The 17,500-nt window shown below is 33.1% G+C and overlaps 1 non-coding gene and 1 pseudogene across 1 annotated transcript in view; both read left to right on the top strand.

The window, feature by feature from the left end:
- The window catches only part of LOC138927654 (large subunit ribosomal RNA), a 3,951-nt gene extending 678 nt beyond the window's left edge, over positions 1–3,273 (top strand). Inside the window, exon 1 of the ribosomal RNA XR_011444102.1 lies at positions 1–3,273. This exon is cut by the window's left edge and continues 678 nt beyond it. This is a non-coding gene — a ribosomal RNA (large subunit ribosomal RNA).
- Positions 3,274–14,210: 10,937 nt separating this feature from the next.
- On the top strand, positions 14,211–17,500 carry LOC138927657 (large subunit ribosomal RNA; annotated as a pseudogene; the record flags this gene model as incomplete).

Below are 17,500 nucleotides of genomic sequence, written 5' to 3'. Positions count from 1 at the left end.
TTTCGGAATTATATAATGGCATAATTATCATTGATTTTTGTGTTTATTATATGCACTTGTATGATTAACAATGCGAAAGATTCAGGATACCTTCGGGACCCGTCTTGAAACACGGACCAAGGAGTCTAACATATGTGCAAGTTATTGGGATATAAACCTAATAGCGTAATTAACTTGACTATTAATGGGATTAGTTTTTTAACTATTTTATAGTTAATTAACACAATCCCGGGGCGTTCTATATAGTTATGTATAATAATATTTATATTATTTATGCCTCTAACTGGAACGTACCTTGAGCAGATATGCTGTGACCCGAAAGATGGTGAACTATACTTGATCAGGTTGAAGTCAGGGGAAACCCTGATGGAAGACCGAAACAGTTCTGACGTGCAAATCGATTGTCAGAATTGAGTATAGGGGCGAAAGACCAATCGAACCATCTAGTAGCTGGTTCCTTCCGAAGTTTCCCTCAGGATAGCTGGTGCATTTTAATGTTATATAAAATAATCTTATCTGGTAAAGCGAATGATTAGAGGCCTTAGGGTCGAAACGATCTTAACCTATTCTCAAACTTTAAATGGGTAAGAACCTTAACTTTCTTGATATGAAGTTTAAGGTTATGATATAATGTGCCCAGTGGGCCACTTTTGGTAAGCAGAACTGGCGCTGTGGGATGAACCAAACGTAATGTTACGGTGCCCAAATTAACAACTCATGCAGAAACCATGAAAGGCGTTGGTTGCTTAAAACAGCAGGACGGTGATCATGGAAGTCGAAATCCGCTAAGGAGTGTGTAACAACTCACCTGCCGAAGCAACTAGCCCTTAAAATGGATGGCGCTTAAGTTGTATACCTATACATTACCGCTAAAGTAGATGATTTATATTACTTGTAATATAAATTTTGAAACTTTAGTGAGTAGGAAGGTACAATGGTATGCGTAGAAGTGTTTGGCGTAAGCCTGCATGGAGCTGCTATTGGTACAGATCTTGGTGGTAGTAGCAAATAATCGAATGAGACCTTGGAGGACTGAAGTGGAGAAGGGTTTCGTGTGAACAGTGGTTGATCACGAGTTAGTCGGTCCTAAGTTCAAGGCGAAAGCCGAAAATTTTCAAGTAAAAATAAATATTACAATTATTGTGAAAATTATATACTTGAATAATTTTGAACGAAAGGGAATACGGTTCCAATTCCGTAACCTGTTGAGTATCCGTTTGTTATTAAATATGGGCCTCGTGCTCATCCTGGCAACAGGAACGACCATAAAGAAGCCGTCGAGAGATTATCGGAAGAGTTTTCTTTTCTGTTTTATAGTCGTACTACCATGGAAGTCTTTCGCAGAGAGATATGGTAGATGGGCTAGAAGAGCATGACATATACTGTTGTGTCGATATTTTCTCCTCGGACCTTGAAAATTTATGGTGGGGATACGCAAACTTCTCAACAGGCCGTACCAATATCCGCAGCTGGTCTCCAAGGTGAAGAGTCTCTAGTCGATAGAATAATGTAGGTAAGGGAAGTCGGCAAATTAGATCCGTAACTTCGGGATAAGGATTGGCTCTGAAGATTGAGATAGTCGGGCTTGATTGGGAAACAATAATATGGTTTATGTGCTCGTTCTGGGTAAATAGAGTTATAATCATTTATGGTTGTAACTTGTTCCCGGCATAGTTTAGTTCCGCATCCAATTGTGGAACTTTCTTGCTAAAATTTTTAAGAATACTAGTTGGGTCAAACCAATTAGTTCTTATTAATTATAACGATTATCAATTAACAATCAATTCAGAACTGGCACGGACTTGGGGAATCCGACTGTCTAATTAAAACAAAGCATTGTGATGGCCCTAGCGGGTGTTGACACAATGTGATTTCTGCCCAGTGCTCTGAATGTCAAAGTGAAGAAATTCAAGTAAGCGCGGGTCAACGGCGGGAGTAACTATGACTCTCTTAAGGTAGCCAAATGCCTCGTCATCTAATTAGTGACGCGCATGAATGGATTAACGAGATTCCTTCTGTCCCTATCTACTATCTAGCGAAACCACAGCCAAGGGAACGGGCTTGGAATAATTAGCGGGGAAAGAAGACCCTTTTGAGCTTGACTCTAATCTGGCAGTGTAAGGAGACATAAGAGGTGTAGAATAAGTGGGAGATATTAGACTTCGGTTTGGTATCGACAATGAAATACCACTACTCTTATTGTTTCCTTACTTACTTGATTAAATGGAACGTGTATCATTTCCTAGCCATTATACGGATATATTTATTATATCTTATGGTATTGGGTTTTGATGCAAGCTTCTTGATCAAAGTATCACGAGTTTGTTATATAATCGCAAACAAATTCTTTAATGAGAGATGCATTCATGTATTATCGATTTGAAAATTTGGTATAACTCCAATTACTCAGGTATGATCCAATTCAAGGACATTGCCAGGTAGGGAGTTTGACTGGGGCGGTACATCTCTCAAATAATAACGGAGGTGTCCCAAGGCCAGCTCAGTGCGGACAGAAACCACACATAGAGCAAAAGGGCAAATGCTGACTTGATCTCGGTGTTCAGTACACACAGGGACAGCAAAAGCTCGGCCTATCGATCCTTTTGGTTTAAAGAGTTTTTAACAAGAGGTGTCAGAAAAGTTACCATAGGGATAACTGGCTTGTGGCGGCCAAGCGTTCATAGCGACGTCGCTTTTTGATCCTTCGATGTCGGCTCTTCCTATCATTGTGAAGCAAAATTCACCAAGCGTTGGATTGTTCACCCATGCAAGGGAACGTGAGCTGGGTTTAGACCGTCGTGAGACAGGTTAGTTTTACCCTACTAATGACAAAACGTTGTTGCGACAGCATTCCTGCGTAGTACGAGAGGAACCGCAGGTACGGACCAATGGCACAATACTTGTTCGAGCGAACAGTGGTATGACGCTACGTCCGTTGGATTATGCCTGAACGCCTCTAAGGTCGTATCCGTGCTGGACTGCAATGATAAATAAGGGGCAATTTGCATTGTATGGCTTCTAAACCATTTAAAGTTTATTATTTATATTTTAAACGACAATGGATGTGATGCCAATGTAATTTGTAACATAGTAAATTGGGAGGATCTTTGATCACCTGATGCCATGCTAGTTACATATGAAAACATTATTTAATACAATGACAAAGCCTAGAATCAATTGTAAACGACTTTTGTAACGGGCAAGGTGTTGTAAGTGGTTGAGCAGCTGCCATACTGCGATCCACTGAAGCTTATCCTTTGCTTGATGATTCGAAATATAAAAAAAATGTAAATATGCATGTGTAAATATGTATATTTAGTATAAAACATTCTTCTCTGCTATATCTAAGAAAGCATATAAGGATTTATCACGGGTTGTCCACGTTTCCCTACTAATTGTGGCCTACTAACTGTTTCGTCATCTTATTAGTGACGTGAAAAATGAAAATAATATTTTTCATTTATATTGTTATAAGTCTTAAACCTTAAGACGGCGGGAGTTGAATTACTTTCGTTTAGGTAGCCAAATGCCTCGTCATCTTATTAGTGACGTGAAAAATGAAAATAATATTTTTCATTTATATTGTTATAAGTCTTAAACCTTATAACGGCGGAAGATGAATTACTTTCTTTTAGGTAGCCAAATGCCTCGTCATCTTATTAGTGACGTGAAAAATGAAAATAATATTTTTCATTTATATTGTTATAAGTCTTAAACTTTAAGACGGCGGGAGTTGAATTACTTTCGCATAGGTAGCCAAATGCCTCGTCATCTTATTAGTGACGCGCATGATTCAATTCAAGAGATTCCTTCTGTCCCTATTTAAAACCTCACGGATATTAAAAATATTAAACATATATTGTTATAAGTCTTAAACCTTAAGACGGCGGGAGTTGAATTACTTTCGCATAGGTAGCCAAATGCCTCGTCATCTTATTAGTGACGCGCATGATTCAATTCAAGAGATTCCTTCTGTCCCTATTTAAAACCTCACGGATATTAAAAATATTAAACATATATTGTTATAAGTCTTAAACCTTAAGACGGCGGGAGTTGAATTACTTTCGCATAGGTAGCCAAATGCCTCGTCATCTTATTAGTGACGTGAAAAATGAAAATAATATTTTTCATTTATATTGTTATAAGTCTTAAACTTTAAGACGGCGGGAGTTGAATTACTTTCGCATAGGTAGCCAAATGCCTCGTCATCTTATTAGTGACGTGAAAAATGAAAATAATATTTTTCATTTATATTGTTATAAGTCTTAAACCTTATAACGGCGGAAGATGAATTACTTTCGTTTAGGTAGCCAAATGCCTCGTCATCTTAATAGTGACGTGAAAAATGAAAATAATATTTTTCATTTATATTGTTATAAGTCTTAAACTTTAAGACGGCGGGAGTTGAATTACTTTCGCATAGGTAGCCAAATGCCTCGTCATCTTATTAGTGACGTGAAAAATGAAAATAATATTTTTCATTTATATTGTTATAAGTCTTAAACCTTATAACGGCGGAAGATGAATTACTTTCGTTTAGGTAGCCAAATGCCTCGTCATCTTATTAGTGACGTGAAAAATGAAAATAATATTTTTCATTTATATTGTTATAAGTCTTAAACTTTAAGACGGCGGGAGTTGAATTACTTTCGCATAGGTAGCCAAATGCCTTGTCATCTTATTAGTGACGCGCATGATTCAATTCAAGAGATTCCTTCTGTCCCTATTTAAAACCTCACGGATATTAAAAATATTAAACATATATTGTTATAAGTCTTAAACCTTAAGACGGCGGGAGTTGAATTACTTTCGCATAGGTAGCCAAATGCCTCGTCATCTTATTAGTGACGCGCATGATTCAATTCAAGAGATTCCTTCTGTCCCTATTTAAAACCTCACGGATATTAAAAATATTAAACATATATTGTTATAAGTCTTAAACCTTAAGACGGCGGGAGTTGAATTACTTTCGCATAGGTAGCCAAATGCCTCGTCATCTTATTAGTGACGCGCATGATTCAATTCAAGAGATTCCTTCTGTCCCTATTTAAAACCTCACGGATATTAAAAATATTAAACATATATTGTTATAAGTCTTAAACCTTAAGACGGCGGGAGTTGAATTACTTTCGCATAGGTAGCCAAATGCCTTGTCATCTTATTAGTGACGCGCATGATTCAATTCAAGAGATTCCTTCTGTCCCTATTTAAAACCTCACGGATATTAAAAATATTAAACATATATTGTTATAAGTCTTAAACCTTAAGACGGCGGGAGTTGAATTACTTTCGCATAGGTAGCCAAATGCCTCGTCATCTTATTAGTGACGCGCATGATTCAATTCAAGAGATTCCTTCTGTCCTATTTAAAACCTCACGGATATTAAAAATATTAAACATATATTGTTATAAGTCTTAAACCTTAAGACGGCGGGAGTTGAATTACTTTCGCATAGGTAGCCAAATGCCTCGTCATCTTATTAGTGACGCGCATGATTCAATTCAAGAGATTCCTCCTGTCCCTATTTAAAACTCACGGATATTAAAAATATTAAACATATATTGTTATAAGTCTTAAACCTTAAGACGGCGGGAGTTGAATTACTTTCGCATAGGTAGCCAAATGCCTCGTCATCTTATTAGTGACGCGCATGATTCAATTCAAGAGATTCCTTCTGTCCCTATTTAAAACCTCACGGATATTAAAAATATTAAACATATATTGTTATAAGTCTTAAACCTTAAGACGGCGGGAGTTGAATTACTTTCGCATAGGTAGCCAAATGCCTCGTCATCTTATTAGTGACGCGCATGATTCAATTCAAGAGATTCCTTCTGTCCCTATTTAAAAACTCACGAATATTAAAAATATTAAAATATTTTCATATGGATATGCAATCGTATGGATATCCAAATATGTGTGGGAAAGTCGTACTTCCTATACGATAAATGACCGGATTGACGAAACCGTGTTCAAAAAGGTATATAGGGTAGGTGGTGTTCGGCCTACCAATATAATATTAAAATAATATTATATTAAACAGAAGATCGCCAGTATTAATATATAAGCATATGGTTATGAATACATATGCATATAACATATATGAAAATATATGAATATATAAAAAAAAATATATATGAATATGAAAATATTTATATGTATATGGAATATATGGTAGGTGATGATGTTAGCCTACCATATAATATATAATATAATAATTTAATTATATTATATTAAATATGGAAATATTAAAAATATATTAAAAATATTAAAAATATTTTCATATGGATATGCAATCGTATGGATATCCAAATATGTGTGGGAAAGTCATACTTCCCATACAATAAATGACCGGATTGACGAAACCGTGTTCAAAAAGGTATATAGGGTAGGTGGTGTTGAGCCTGCCCACATACTATTAAAATAATACTATATGAAACAGAACACCGCCAGTACTAACATATGAGCATATGGTTATGAATACATCTGCATATAACATATATGCAAATATATGAATATAAAAAAATATATATGGATATGAAAATATTTATATGTATATGAAATATATGGTAGGTGATGAGGATAGCCTACCATATAATATATAATATAATAATTTAATTATATTATATTAAATATGGAAATATTAAAAATATATTAAAAATATTAAAAATATTTTCATATGGATATGCAATCGTATGGATATCCAAATATGTGTGGGAAAGTCATACTTCCCATACAATAAATGACCGATTGACGAAACCGTGTTCAAAAAGGTATATAGGGTAGGTGGTGTTCGGCCTACCAATATAATATTAAAATAATATTATATTAAACAGAAGACCGCCAGTATTAATATATGAGCATATGGTTATGAATACATATGCATATAACATATATGAAAATATATGAATATAAAAAAATATATATGGATATGAAAATATTTATATGTATATGAAATATATGGTAGGTGATGGTGATAGCCTACCATATAATATATAATATAATAATTTAATTATATTATATTAAATATGGAAATATTAAAAATATATTAAAAATATTAAAAATATTTTCATATGGATATGCAATCGTATGGATATCCAAATATGTGTGGGAAAGTCATACTTCCCATACAATAAATGACCGGATTGACGAACACGTGTTCAAAAAGGTATATAGGGTAGGTGGTGTTCGGCCTACCAATATAATATTAAAATAATATTATATTAAACAGAAGACCGCCAGTATTAATATATAAGCATATGGTTATGAATACATATGCATATAACATATATGAAAATATATGAATATAAAAAAATATATATGGATATGAAAATATTTATATGTATATGAAATATATGGTAGGTGATGGTGATAGCCTACTATATAATATATAATATAATAATTTAATTATATTATATTAAATATGGAAATATTAAAAATATATTAAAAATATTAAATATATTTTCATATGGATATGCAATCGTATGGATATCCAAATATGTGTGGGAAAGTCATACTTCCCATACAATAAATGACCGGATTGACGAAACCGTGTTCAAAAAGGTATATAGGGTAGGTGGTGTTCAGCCTGCCAATATAATATTAAAATAATATTATATTAAACAGAAGATCGCCAGTATTAATATATAAGCATATGGTTATGAATACATATGCATATAACATATATGAAATATATGAATATATAAAAAAAAATATATATGAATATGAAAATATTTATATGTATATGGAATATATGGTAGGTGATGATGTTAGCCTACCATATAATATATAATATAATAATTTAATTATATTATATTAAATATGGAAATATTAAAAATATATTAAAAATATTAAAAATATTTTCATATGGATATGCAATCGTATGGATATCCAAATATGTGTGGGAAAGTCATACTTCCCATACAATAAATGACCGGATTGACGAAACCGTGTTCAAAAAGGTATATAGGGTAGGTGGTGTTCAGCCTGCCAATATAATATTAAAATAATATTATATTAAACAGAAGATCGCCAGTATTAATATATAAGCATATGGTTATGAATACATATGCATATAACATATATGAAAATATATGAATATATAAAAAAAAATATATATGAATATGAAAATATTTATATGTATATGGAATATATGGTAGGTGATGATGTTAGCCTACCATATAATATATAATATAATAATTTAATTATATTATATTAAATATGGAAATATTAAAAATATATTAAAAATATTAAAAATATTTTCATATGGATATGCAATCGTAATGGATATCCAAATATGTGTGGGAAAGTCATACTTCCCATACAATAAATGACCGGATTGACGAAACCGTGTTAAACAAGTATATAGCGTAGGTGGTGTTCAGCCTGCCAATATAATATTAAAATAATATTATATTAAACAGAAGACCGCCAGTATTAATATATGAGCATATGGTTATGAATACATATGCATATAACATATATGAAAATATATGAATATAAAAAATATATATATGGATATGAAAATATTTATATGTATATGAAATATATGGTAGGTGATGAGGATAGCCTACCTTATATATATAATATAAATAATTTAATTATATTATATTAATATATGGAAATATTAAAATATATATTAAAAATATTAAAAATATTTTTCATATGGATATGCAATCGTATGGATATCCAAATATGTGTGGGAAAGTCATACTTCCCATACATAAATGACCGGATTGACGAAACCGTGTCAAAAAGGTATATAGGGTAGGTGGTGTTCGGCCAACCAATATAATATTTAAAATAATATTATATTAAACGAAGACCGCCAGTATTAATATATGAGCATATGGTTTATGAATACATATGCATATAACATATATGAAAATATATGAATATAAAAAAATATATATGGATATGAAATATTTATATGTATATGAAATATATGGTAGGTGATGGTGATAGCCTACCATATAATATATAATATAATATATTTAATATATTATATTAAATATGGAAATATTAAAAATATATTAAAAATATTAAAAATATTTTCATATGGATATGCAATCGTATGGATATCCAATATGTGTGGGAAGAAGTCATAAACTACTTCCCATACAATAAATGACCGGATTGACGAACGTGTTCAAAAAGGTATATAGGGTAGGTGGTGTTCGGCCCTACCTATATAATATTAAAATAATATTTATAGTTAAACAGAACAGACCGCCAGTTTAATATATAAGCATATGGTTATGAATACATATGCATATAACATATTATGAAAATATATGAATATAAAAAAAATATATATGGATATGAAAATATTTATATGTATAATGAAATTATATGGTAGGTGATGGTGATAGCCTACCATATAATATATAATATAATAATTTAATTATATTATATTAAATATGGAAATATTAAAAATATTTAAAAAAATATTAAAAAATATTTTCATATGGATATGGCAATCGTATGGATATCCAAATATGTGTGGGAAAGTCATACTTCCAATACAATAAATGACCGGATTGACGAAACCGTTTCAAAAAGGTATATAGGGTAGGTGGTGTTCAGCCTGCCAATATATATTAAAATAATATTATATTAAACAGAAGACCGCAGTATTATATATAGTGAGCATATGGTTATGAATACATATGCATATAACATATATGAAATATATGAATATACAAATAATATATATGGATATGAAATATTTATATGTATATGAAATATATGGTAGGTGATGGGGATAGCCTACCATATAATATATAATATATAATATTTATTATATTATAATAAATATGGAAATATTAAATTATTTTCATATGATATGGATTATGATATGGATATGGATATACATATTCATATGGATATTACTAAAATATACTGAAATATACCGATGAGTATATTTTAGGTGAGGGTAAAAAGGCAAATAAATACCCAGCTTGACGAAAGTGTGTCAAAAAGGTATATAGGGTATTGTGGTGTCGTCCTACCAATATAGTATATTATTTATATTATATGAATATACTAAAATACCGATGAGTATTTTTAGTGGTGGAGGGGAAGGGCAAATAAATACCCAGCTTACTTGCGAAAGTGTGGTCAAAAAGGTATATATGGTAGGTGGTGTAAGCCTATCTATATATATTAACATACTATATTATATATTATATATACAACTATATTGTATACTTAGATAATATCGTGAACGCGTCTACGTCTTATTATAAATTATAATTTGACAAGTTTCCAATTATTATCGTTATTTCTGGTTCTAGGCAATAAAAATTTCTTTTTATTATTATCCTAGTAAGTATATGGAATTAAATTTAATTTCATATACGTATATGATAATAGTAAGTAATATTATTATTATTATTATTGTATAAATAAATATGAATAAACTATATATATGATGAATATATAAATATATGAAAATTAAAAGTGCTTAGTTTTTATATCATATAAAACTAGACTTTTATATCAAAGAAAATAAATTTTAAATTTATTAATCAAAATACATAGTGCGATAATTTATTATAAAATTAAGCAAATATATATATTGTTGAATATATACAAATTGTTTTATGTGAAAATATAAAGATATTTTAGAATTAATTATATCTAATATTGTATTTTATTAAAAAAATATAAAGAAGGCTTATATAAATAAAAGAGCGCCCGCTCATATAAATACCCTAACACAAACGAGGGTTTAGAGAAAAGCCATGAAAAAAATATACCCTGAGGTGTATGCGTTGGGCACACCGAGGGATATATTATAAATATTGTATATATATATATATTTTCAATATATGAATGCGTATATTGAATGCCATATAATAATTGGCCAAATTCGTTAATATTTTAATTTATACAAATATTTGCAATATTTATTTTCTATATATCAATATGAAATAGAAATATATCAAAGATATAACATTATTCTGTTGATCCTGCCAGTAGTTATATGCTTGTCTGCAAAGTATTAAGCCATGCATGTCTAAGTACACACGCATTAAAAGTGAAACCGCAAATGAGGCTCATTATATCAGTTATGGTTCCTTAGATCGTTAACAGTTACTTGGATAACTGTGGTAATTCTAGAGCTTAATACATGCAATTAAAACATGAACCCTTATGGTGACATGTGCTTTTATTAGGCTAAAACCCAAGCGATCGCAAGATCGTTATATTGGTTGAACTCTAGATAACATGCAGATCGTATGGTCTTGTCCTGTACCGACACACAGATCTTTCAATGTCTGCCCTATCAACTTTTTGATGGTAGTATCTAGGACTACCATGGTTGCAACGGGTAACGGGGAATCAGGGTTGCGATTCCGGAGAGGGAGCCTGTAGAACGGCTACCACATCTAAGGAAGGCAGCAGGCGCGTAAATTACCCACTCCCAGCTCGGGGAGGTAGTGACGAAAATAATAACAATACAGGACTCATATCCGAGCCCTGTAATTGGAATGAGTACACTTAAATCCTTTAACAAGGACCAATTGGAGGGCAAGTCTGGTGCCAGCAGCCGCGGTAATTCCAGCTCCAATAGCGTATATTAACGTTGGTGCGGTTAAAACGTTCGTAGTGGAACTTGTACTGCATACGGGTAGTACCGCATCCCATTGTAGGTAGTACTAGACCTTTGTGTCTGTAAGCGTATTAGCCGGTGAGTTCTTATATATGTTTAAATACTTGTATTTTTTCATATGTTCCTCCTATTTAAAACCTGCATTAGTGCTCTTAAACGAGTGTTATTGTGGGCCGGTACAATTACTTTGAACAAATTAGAGTGCTTAAAGCAGGCTTCAAATGCCTGAATATTCTGTGCATGGGATAATGAATAGACCTTGTGTTCTGCTTTCATTGGTTTTCGAGATCAAGAGGTAATGATTAATAGAAGCAGTTTTGGGGGCATAGTATTAGCGACGCGAGAGGTGAAATTCTTGACCCGTCGTAAGACTAACTTAAGCGAAAGCATTTGCCAAAGATGTTTTCATTAATCAAGAACGAAAGTTAGAGGTTCGAAGGCGATCAGATACGCGCCTAGTTCTAACCATAAACGATGCCAGCTAGCAATTGGTGTAGCTACTTTATGGCTCCTCTCAGTCGCTTCCGTCGGGAAACCAAAGCTTTTGGGCTCCGGGGAAGTATGGTTCAAAGCTGAAACTTAAAGGAATTGACGGAAGGGCACCACCAGGAGTGGAGGCTGGGGCTTAATTGACTCAACACGGAGAAACTTACCAGGTCCGAACATAAGTGTGTAAGACAGATTGATAGCTCTTTCTCGAATCTATGGGTGGTGGTGCATGGCGCGTTCTTTAGTTCGTGGAGTGATTTGTCTGGTTAATTCCGATAACGAACGAGACTCAAATATATTAAATAGATATCTTCAGGATTATGGTGTTGAAGCTTATATAGCCTTCATTCATGGTAGCAGTAAATGTTTTTTGTGTTTCTTGAATGTGTTTATATAAGTGGAGCCGTACCTGTTGGTTTTGTCCCATTATAAGGATACTAGCTTTCTTAAATGGACAAATTGCGTCTAGCAATAATGAGATTGAGCAATAACAGGTCTGTGATGCCCCTTAGATGTCCTGGGCTGCACGCGCGCTACAATGAAAGTATCAACGTGTATTTCCTAGACCGAGAGGTCCGGTAAACCGCTGAACACTTTTCATGCTTGGGATTGTGACTGATAACTGTTACATGAACTTGTTCCTATGAACTATGGGTTAATTCCTAGTTAATTGTGTGTGAGTCTTAACTCTCATGATTACGTCCCTGCCCTTTGTGCACACGCGCCCGTCGCTACTACGGCGTAAGGATTATTGAGTGAGGTCTCCGGACGGATCACACTGTGACGCCTTGTGTGTTACGGTTGTTTCGCAGAAGTTGACCGAACTTGATTTATTTAGAGGAAGTAAAAGTCGTAACAGGTTTCCGTAGGTGAACTGCGGAGGAATCATTATTGAATGAATCTTATCCGTATTAAAATATTTATTATATATAATATATAAATAAAAATTACCCAAAATAAAGACATATATATTATATTGAATATATAGACTATTTGTTGTCTTCAATATAAATTGCGTGTATATTTAATTAATATACATGCGTTGCGTGATGTATTGTTCATATTAAATTATGCGCATACATTGATAAATGCAACACTAAAATATACATTGTTGTATCTAGATATAGCAGGTTATGCTTTATATAATATTAAAATAATATAAATTATATTTATATTGATTATATAAAACTAAGACATTTCGCAACAATTATTTTAGGTATATAAAAAAATTAAACATATTTTATATGTTTAAATATAAACGAATATTATTGAATATAAATGCGTGTATATTTAATTAATATACATGCGTTGCGTGATGTATTGTTCATATTAAATTATGCGCATTACATTGATAAATGCAACACCTAAAATATACATTGTTGTACCTGATATACAGGTTAATGCTTTATATAATATTAAACACAATATAAATTATATTTTATTGATTATATAAAACTAAGACATTTCGCAACAATTATTTTAGGTATAAAAATAACTTTATTGAAGGATTGATATATGCCCAGTTAAATGGTGTATTTTTTAATTTCTTTCAATAAAACATAATTGACGAATTGTATATTTTATATATATTTATAAAACTCTAAGCGGTGGATCACTCGGCTCATGGGTCGATGAGAACGCAGCAAAACTGTGCGTCATCGTGTGAAGTTAGTGACTGCAGGACCATGAACATCGACATTTTGAACGCATATCGCAGTCCATGCTGTTATGTACTTTAATTAATTTTATAGTGCTGCTTGGACTACATATGGTTGAGGGTTGTAAGACTATGCTAATATAAGTTGCTTATTATTATATATTTTTATAATGATATGCATATGGTATAGTCTTGATATATTTATATATTCATAATATTAAATATAAAAGCAATTATCTCGAATATTTATAAAAGAAAAATGAAGATATACAATTCTTTCTTTTTTCAATTCAAATAATACTGAGAAATGTCTAGCATAAAAAAAATTAAATTTTTTTAACTAGAATTGTCTCTATTATTTAAAGATGCGAAAATTGAAATATATCAAATATATTGTTCTTCAATAGAGATATATTGTTTATAATATATATATACATTGCTTTATACAACCTCAACTCATAGGGGACTACCCCTGAATTTAAGCATATTAATTAGGGAGGAGAAACTAACAAGGATTTTCTTAGTATGGGCGCGAGCGAAAAGAAAAAATGATCAGACGCACTAAGTCACTTTGTCTATATGGCAAATGTGAGATGGCAGTGTATGGAGCGTCAATATTCTAGTATGAGAAATTAACGATTTAAGTCCTTCTTAATGAGGCCATTTACCCGCATATTACCATAGAGGGTGCCAGGCCCGTATAACGTTAATGATTACTAGATGATGTTTCCAAAGAGTCGTGTTGCTTGATAGTGCCAGCACACTAAGTGGGTGGTAAACTCCATCTAAAACTAAATATAACCATGAGACCGATAGTAAACAAGTACCGTGAGGGAAAGTTTGAAAGAACTCTGAATAGAGAGTTAAATAGTATACGTGAAACTGCTTAGAAGGTTAAGCCCGATGAACCTGAATATCCATTATGGAAAATTCATCAATTAAAGTTATAATATTTAATATAATATTATAGAATATGTGCATTTTTTCCATAATAAGGACATTGTAATCTATAACATATATAATTTATCATAAAATATGACTTATAGTTTATTCAAATTATTATGCTTGCATTTTACATAGGATAAATGTCATTAATTTGATAAAGTGTTGATAGATTAATAAGAATACAGTGCGTTAATTTTTCGGAATTATATAATGGCATAATTATCATTGATTTTGTGTTTATTATATGCACTTGTATGATTAACAATGCGAAAGATTCAGGATACCTTCGGACCCGTCTTGAAACACGGACCAAGGAGTCTAACATATGTGCAAGTTATTGGATATAAACCTAATAGCGTAATTAACTTGACTATTTAATGGGATTAGTTTTTAACTATTTTATAGTTAATTAACACAGATCCCGGGGCGTTTCTATATAGTTATGTATAATAATATTTATATTATTTATGCCTCTAACTGGACGTACCTTGAGCAGATATGCTGTGACCCGAAAGATGGTGAACTATACTTGATCAGGTTGAAGTCAGGGGAACCCTGATGAAGAGACGAAACAGTTCTGACGTGCAAATCGATTGTCAGAATTGAGTATAGGGGCGAAAGACCAATCGAACCATCTAGTAGCTGGTTCCTTCCGAAGTTTCCCATCAGGATAGCTGGTGCATTTTAATGTTATATAAAATAATCTTATCTGGTAAAGCGAATGATTAGAGGCCTTAGGGTCGAAACGATCTAACCTATTCTCAAACTTTAAATGGGTAAGACCTTAACTTTCTTGATTAGAAGTTTAAGGTTATGATATAATGTGCCCATGGGCCACTTTTGGTAAGCAGAACTGGGCGCTGTGGGATGAACCAAACGTATGTTACGGTGCCCCAAATTAACAACTCATGCAGAACCATGAAAGGCGTTGGTTGCTTAAAACAGCAGGACGGTGTATCATGGAAGTCGAAATCCGCTAAGGAGTGTGTAACAACTCACCTGCCGAAGCAACTAGCCTAAAATGGATGGCGCTTTAGTTGTATACCTATACATTACCGCTAAAGTAGATGATTTATATTACTTGTAATATAAATTTTGAAACTTTAGTGAGTAGGAAGGTACAATGGTAATGCGTAGAAGTGTTTTGGCGTAAGCCTGCATGGAGCTGCTATTGGTACAGATCTTGGTGGTAGTAGCAAATAATCGAATGAGACCTTGGAGGACTGAAGTGGAGAAGGGTTTCGTGTGAACAGTGGTTGATCACGAGTTAGTCGGTCCTAAGTTCAAGGCGAAAGCCGAAAATTTCAAGTAAAAATAAATATTACAATTATTGTGAAAATTATATACTTGAATAATTTTGAACGAAAGGAATACGTTCCAATTCCGTAACTGTTGAGTATCCGTTTGTTATAAATATGGGCCTCTGCTCATCCTGGCAACAGGACGACCATAAAGAAGCCGTCGAGAGATATCGGAAGAGTTTTCTTTTCTGTTTTATAGTCGTACTACACATGGAAGTCTTTTCGCAGAGAGATATGGTAGATGGGCTAGAAGAGCATGACATATACTGTTGTGTCGATATTTTCTCCTCGGACCTTGAAAATTTATGGTGGGGATACGCAACTTCTCAACAGGCCGTACCAATATCCGCAGCTGGTCTCCAAGGTGAAGAGTCTCTAGTCGATAGAATAATGTAGGTAAGGGAAGTCGGCAATTAGATCCGTAACTTCGGGATAAGGATGGCTCTGAAGATTGAGATAGTCGGGCTTGATTGGGAAACAATAATATGGTTTATGTGCTCGTTCTGGGTAAATATAGTTATAATCATTTATGGTTGTAACTTGTTCCCGGATAGTTTAGTTACGTATCCAATTGTGGAACTTTCTTGCTAAATTTTTAAGAATACTAGTTGGGTCAAACCAATTAGTTCTTATTAATTATAACGATTATCAATTAACAATCAATTCAGACTGGCACGGACTTGGGGAATCCGACTGTCTAATTAAAACAAAGCATTGTGATGGCCCTAGCGGGTGTTGACACAATGTGATTTCTGCCAGTGCTCTGAATGTCAAAGTGAAGAAATTCAAGTAAGCGCGGGTCAACGGGGGAGTAACTATGACTCTCTTATAGGTAGCCAAATGCCTCGTCATCTAATTATGAGGCGCGCATGAATGGATTAACGAGATTCCTTCTGTCGCTATCTACATATCTAGCGAAACCACAGCCAGAGGGAACGGGCTTGGAATAATTAGGCGGGAAAGAAGACCCTTTTGAGCTTGACTCTAATCTGGCAGTGTAAGGAGACATAAGAGGTGTAGAATAAGTGGGAGATTTAGACTTCGGTTGGTATCGACAATGAAATACCACTACTCTTATTGTTTCCTTACTTACTTGATTAAATGGAACGTGTATCATTTCCTAGCCATTATACGGATATATTTATATATATCTTATGGTATTGGGTTTTTGATGCAAGCTTCTTGATCAAAGTATCACGAGTTTGTTATATAATCGCAAACAAATTCTTTAATGAGAGATGCATTCATGTATTATCGATTTGAAAATTTGGTATAACTCCATTTACTCAGGTATGATCCAATTCAAGGACATTGCCAGGTAGGGAGTTTGACTGGGGCGGTACATCTCTCAAATAATAACGGAGGTGTCCCAAGGCCAGCTCAGTGCGGACAGAAACCCACATACAGCAAAAAGGCAATGCTGACTTGATCTCGGTGTTCAGTACACACAGGGACAGCAAAAGCTCGGCCTATCGATCCTTTTGGTTTAA

The sequence above is a fragment of the Drosophila bipectinata genome, unplaced genomic scaffold, assembly GCF_030179905.1.
Source record: "Drosophila bipectinata strain 14024-0381.07 unplaced genomic scaffold, DbipHiC1v2 scaffold_48, whole genome shotgun sequence".
Taxonomy (NCBI): Eukaryota; Metazoa; Arthropoda; class Insecta; order Diptera; family Drosophilidae; genus Drosophila; species Drosophila bipectinata.
The sequence above is the reverse complement of the archived record's forward strand: the minus strand, read 5'-3'. Positions and strand labels throughout refer to the sequence as shown.